General features: G+C 42.7%; 1 protein-coding gene across 1 annotated transcript in view; it reads left to right on the top strand.

Moving 5' to 3' along the window:
• The first annotated feature begins 915 nt into the window (after positions 1–915).
• Positions 916–6,000, top strand: part of GPRIN2 (G protein regulated inducer of neurite outgrowth 2) — a 201,294-nt gene continuing 196,209 nt past the window's right edge. Inside the window, exon 1 of the mRNA XM_078642860.1 lies at positions 916–1,155. The gene's annotated coding sequence lies outside the window, so the exon portion shown is untranslated. The remainder of the gene's footprint in view (positions 1,156–6,000) is intronic.

The raw sequence follows: 6,000 nt of genomic DNA, 5'->3' as shown, positions 1-6,000 counted from the left end.
CTGAGCAAAACTTTGGGCACCAGCATTCTATATTTTACAAATTAAGGGGCATATTTACAAGCCCCATACGCCACATTTGCGCCGCCGTTGTGTCACTTTTGTGCCGCAGCGGCAGCGCAAAGCCAACACCATGCTTTGGGGTATTTACAACGTGATGCATCTGGGAGATGCGTCACGTTGTAAAGCCCTGCGCCACATGTTGGCGTTCCGGCGCAGGGGGGGCGTTCCGGCCCAGGAACGCCTCCTAAAAGTGGCTGAGTGAAATCTACAAGATTTCACTCAGTCACTTTTAAGGCCATGCTGCGTCAAAACCCTGCACCTGCTAGAAGCAGGCGTAAGGATTGACGCATCATGTTAGGCATAGGGCAACCCCGAGCCTTGCTGGAGCTGCGTCGCGCTTGCGACACGCATCTGTCTATTCTTGCCCCATTGTAAATGCGGCGTATCCATGATAGCGCAAGAGGTGTCTGCCGTGACGCACAATAACTGGCTCATCCCTGCTGATATGCAGGGATGCGCCAGTTATTGTAAATCTGCCCCTCAGTTCTTTTAGGAGGATGTAAGTTGTTGTTTACCCTCTAGGGATGTAACTGATTAACATCCACTACTGGAAAAGACGTGTTAAGCGCATAAAAGAGAACCTTGTTTGTAACTCGCACGTTCTAAACTGGTTTGAAAGAGCTATCTTCGAAGATGGCTGCTTTGATAGATTTGTAGGGACATTCAGCCTGGTGACAAACACATGCACTAAACAAGCTAACATTCAAGTCCTTCCCTTATTTCGCTGGCTCCCTTATCATTGCCTCACTCGGCGTGTCTCTCTCTCTTTCTCTCGCTCTCTCTTTCTTTCGCCAAGCCTTTTCTCTTTCTGCGCACGCGCTGCCTTGTTTCCCGTGGACTGCAGAGGGGGAGGGGTAAATCACCTGTAGAGAGCTCTCGCTCAGTGAACCTGGGGCAATGGTACGAGCTATTATTTCTTGCGAGCTCTTCTCGCTGGATGCTTGTGTTTCGTTCCTGTTTCATGATGAACTGGATGTCCGTATCCTGCAGAACCCAGCTGGAAACGGACTTTTAACCATTGCTCATTTTTATTCAGTTTATTTTTGACCTTCAGATTTTTTTTTGTGCGTTTTATCTGGCTTATAGCAGCTCCAGGTAAGATAAATATTTTACCTATTTGAAAAAAATACCCTCCCTTGTGAAAATTGAGGCTCATGTTTTTCGATTTTTAAAGCGCGTGGGAAAATGTGCTCTCTTTTAATGAATCTTCTGTCACTTTGTTGTTTACAGTTTCAGGTAAGAAAAAAACCACAGAACACCCTTTGTTCCCTGAGAGGGAAGGGCAAAAGCAGGCTAGTTCAGGGACAAGCGTGCCCTGTTGCTGTTCCCACGGGCAAGATGACTTCCTGTCATTATAACTGTAATTTTGCATATTTCAGTTTGTTTTGTTGTTAACTTTTTTGCACTTTCTTGTTTTTTAGTTACATTAAAATGTACAACACCCTTGAATAATTACAAACACAGTTATTATTTTAACTCATCTGTATCACTCAGAGCACAGCTGGCAGGGTTATGGTGTCGCGTGTACAGCGCCCAGAAGCTTGCATTCTTGTTGCTGGAAGCGCCTGTAGGCTTTACAGTAACTAATATTTATATACCTTGTTAGTATATCCTGGGTCGTCTCTCTCATCCGGTGGTACTGCCAGAATAAAACAGGGCTAAATGAGCCATCCATTCACTACCTGAAAAGTAAAGAAATTCCGAAAATGCTCAGCGCAATAGACATGCTTACCGATTCATCTCAAAACGTGACTTTTTTTCATTGCGGGCCTTGGTCTGTTGCTTATCCACAAAGAACCATTTTTTGTCAATCTGCACTGCGAATTGTGCTTTTTGTCTTTAATCTTTGCAAGAGGTAAGTTGTAATTCACGAATTTTCTGAAGTATCCTCCAGCCCCGCCCCCCGTGGCGCTGTGCAGAAAAAAAAGACACATTTTCCTGGTTAGGAGGTCGAATCTTGGTAGCGCCTCACCTGCATTTCGCCCTTCCGAGTTTGATAGAATGCATGTCATTGAGTTTAGGCAGCATGCCTGTTATGTAGAGGGCGTTGTGTCTGCACAACAGTAGCACTGTGTTATATAAGTGATCGCTTGCAGCTAACTGGCAGTCAGGGCCTCATAAATCAGAATTTTTACTTGAAGACGCAGAAAGTGACAGGATAGCGCTTTGGGTTAATGCATCTGCTGCGGTTGTTTCTGTACATCCTGCAGGTTCTAATCCAAGCGAAGTGAAGGAGCATGTTTTTCATTCAAGGTCGACAAATAGAGCATTAGGGAATAACAGGGACAAATGGTATTTACATTTCTATCGACCGGCAAGATTGTGTCAGCCGACTAAACAGAAAGTATTTCTTTAGCGGTCCTTCATAAATGTATCCTTGCATCTGAGTTGAACTCATTGTAGCCTGGATTTACAGGTTATGGGTCTATATATTATTCCATAAGTTGCTTGCAAAATGCCTAAATAGTTCATAGTTCTTATTGCTCTATATGAATATGGTAAATAAAAGGAGGCGTCTCCTGTAAACCCTCAAGCTTACATTGTAAGACCCTGATTAAAAGATTTCGTTTCTGTGGAAATTTACCCAACAGAATGAATTTAGTACTATGGAAGATTTTTAGCAGTAGTACATTTAGTGTTTAGAATGGGAAAAGGAGTGTAGATTGCAGGTTTCATAAGCATTTTGTATGGCGTGTTCCAACCCGGAAGCGCACACAACACTTCTTCTGCAAAAGGCATAAGGCACGTCTCTGGGTGGGGGAGGGGGGGGGGGGCAGGGCATTGGACGTGTAGTGGAATGTGGTTGCGCACCTGGACAAGCATTTTTCCTTCATAGGAAAAAAAGAGGGGCATTTCTTGGACAAAAATATAATTCCAGCAAGCATTCACGCGGGATTGTCCACCCTTCAGATAATTCTCAGGATAAAATGTAATATTAGTACACAAGGACACCTCAGATCGGCTTAGCTGTACTGCACACTTCTGTGGATTTTTGTGAACCCCCTAGTAGACAATTATACAGTTCAGAGGAGTAGATCTGGAGGGCATAGATTTCAAACTTTTCGAAAATGAATGAAATTCGGCTCCATAGTTATAAATTGGAGCTTTGGTATCCTGAGAGACACACTTTTGCCACTGCTGACAGTGAGAGTACCCACTACTATGGTACGCATGCTCTGCAACATAAGGGAAAGTGAAGTGAACTCAGCCTATTATCTGAGACTTGTGAGGTAGAGGATAGAAGTGCCATTTGAGTTGGCTAATGCTTGTTACTTGTGCTAAGATAATGATGTGATTGCTTGTCCTAGGGGATGTTATTTATAATCTTGGGCCACCAATTTGCAGATTACTGTTTTCAGGCTTGGAGGTAACATTGGTTCACTTGAGATGACAAAGCCTACAACTACTAGAATGCTTTTGGTTGTTGACAAAAAGACTAGGAATGTAAAGCTGTTATTCATGACATTGAGTCCTCTGTTATTCTTATTTCAGGATGTCTAAAATTGCAAGATGGTATCACCAAGTGCTATTTAAAAATGAGCTATGATAACCGGCAACAGGCACAGGAATGTAGCAGTTTATTTTTCAAATTAATTTATGATTTACAAATAGAATTTGTTGCTTAGGAAGTGTTGAACTGTAATCTTCTATCAGCTCTCCACAATGAGGAATGTATTGTCCAGCTGTTTTTTTGCTTTATAGCTTATACACTAGTTTCTAAAAAACCTATACTGAAACGTAAGTGGCAATAAACATGTAGCAGTGATTTGCCCAGAATGCCACCTTCTAATTTTTTAGGGAAGCCAAGATTGGATCTTTTGAGTTATGGCTCCACCGTCCACTCTTTAGGTGCTGTATGGTTTACCCTGCCTACCTCTTCTCAATAGGGCTCGCTCGTGATAGGATGTAGACAAAGAAATGTCCCAGCTGGTGCTGCAATTTGTGTTTATTAAGATTTCTTTCAATCAATTCATCCTTAGGACATTAAAATGTATTCTGCTATATATATATATATATATAGTTTTATTATTCTTTTTTTATTAACAATTCCACAAAAAGAAAAAACATCAGGTGACTGAATCAGCAGTTACATATTGAATCATTATTCCAATCCATACTGCAAACAATACATACAAAATAGCGATAAGGTGGATCATGGGGATCCCTGCGCTTCTTCCCCCTCTAAACAGATCGGTGGCTCACAGATGTCCCCCCGGTAACTATTCCAGTCAGACCATACCTTTCCCAACTTTCGGGGGCAACCTCTGGACACATAGACCGACCTTTCCCTGAACATGCACCAGTCCATGTCTTCTGCCCACTTCCCAACCTGGGGCGACTGTCTAGCTCCCCACAGTTGTTGCGACGCTGCGCTTGACAACCATACATGCCAATGTCACCCACTGCCTCTTATATACACACAGATCCATTGGTTCCTATACATTCAAAATACACCTGCGGGCCTCTGGTCGCAACTCCACCCGAGGACAGCTCGCAGTTTATCGTGGATTTCTACCCAGTAGTCCTGCACCGCGCTGCAATGCCACAAGATACGCATGAAAGTTCCAAGTTCTACACATACCCTACGACATTCCCCACTTTCTGACATATGCATTCAAACCAGACGAGGCCCTGCAATATAAGATCTGCGTAGTATCTTGATCTGAACTAACCTGAGCCTCATCTGTATGGCCACCACACGTGGGGAGTAGACTGCCTTCCGCCAATCCTAGTCGTCCAGCTCCAACCTGTCTGCACTCCACTGTGACCTGAGTAGGGTCAGTGGGTCCTCCGTATTATTAATGAGTTTCTTATATATCAGAGAGATGGTCTTCTCTGGGAGGTGACCATCCAACACACGATCTTCAAGGGGGAAAGCTTCAGGGAGTGACACGCCCGCAGGAACGAGCGAAAGCAGGACATGTCTAACCTGAAGTATTCTGTTATATTTTAAAGAAAAACCTTTCGGTGCAAACATTGAGTTTTGCAATATTTATTTTAAATTACAGTCTCTCGCTCTCTCATAGCAATTAATCACAAACGTTTTTTCATTGGTAAATAGTATGGTTATCAATGAAACTTCCCTCTTTTTGCAACCAACTTTATAATATTTTTTCAAAGTCATTTTTAAAAGTACTTTGAAACTCAAGTTTTTCCCAGTCCAAACTTTAGCCTATAAAGTAACCCTTAACCTCACCTCAACAGTAAACTTTGCGACTAAGCCATATCACTGGGGAAAAGAGTATTTAATCTCATATTTGTACAGTATTTGACAGCTCAAGGAACTCGTTTAGAGTGTGTGTGCATGTGTTGCTAAATCAGTTAGAGAAGCATGGAAACAGAGCACTGTTCAAGTCAATAACCGATAGATTACAGTGTATAAAAGATTTCCCTACTGAATTTGACTAGACACTCCTTAGTTGTAAGTAGCTGTTTATTGATTACTGTCCCGATGAAGGACCAAGTAAGGTCAGTTTAAAAAGGGGTTGAAACACCAACAACCGTAGTTTTGGGCTGCTTTATATGTTCATTCTAGCCTTTTGTTTTTTATGCTGTGATCTCACTGCCTGTTTTTTTTTTATATTAAAAAGAATACAAGCACTGCACTGCTTCCTCAGAAATTCTATGTAGCACCGTTTGTAACCACTGGATTGAAACCATTCATTGCTTAGCAAGTTCACTGCTATTTTCTTTTTCACAGTCAAGATCTTCCTGAAAATGTGCATAAGCCTATGAATTTATTTGATCAATATCCAAACACAAAGGGGTAGATTTACAATCCCCTTGGGCCACGTTTACGCCGCTGTTGCGTCACGCAATGCGGCGTAAACGTGGCGCATCCCTACGAGGCATTTACAACGTGACGCATCTATGGAGATGCGTCACGGTGCAAGGCCCTGCGCCACATGAAACCTGCGTCAGGTTTCATGTAGGCGTTCC

Source organism: Lissotriton helveticus, chromosome 5_1 (genome assembly GCF_964261635.1).
Source record: "Lissotriton helveticus chromosome 5_1, aLisHel1.1, whole genome shotgun sequence".
Lineage (NCBI taxonomy): Eukaryota > Metazoa > Chordata > Amphibia > Caudata > Salamandridae > Lissotriton > Lissotriton helveticus.
Note: the sequence above shows the minus strand (reverse complement) of the source record. Positions and strands in the feature narration are given on the sequence as shown.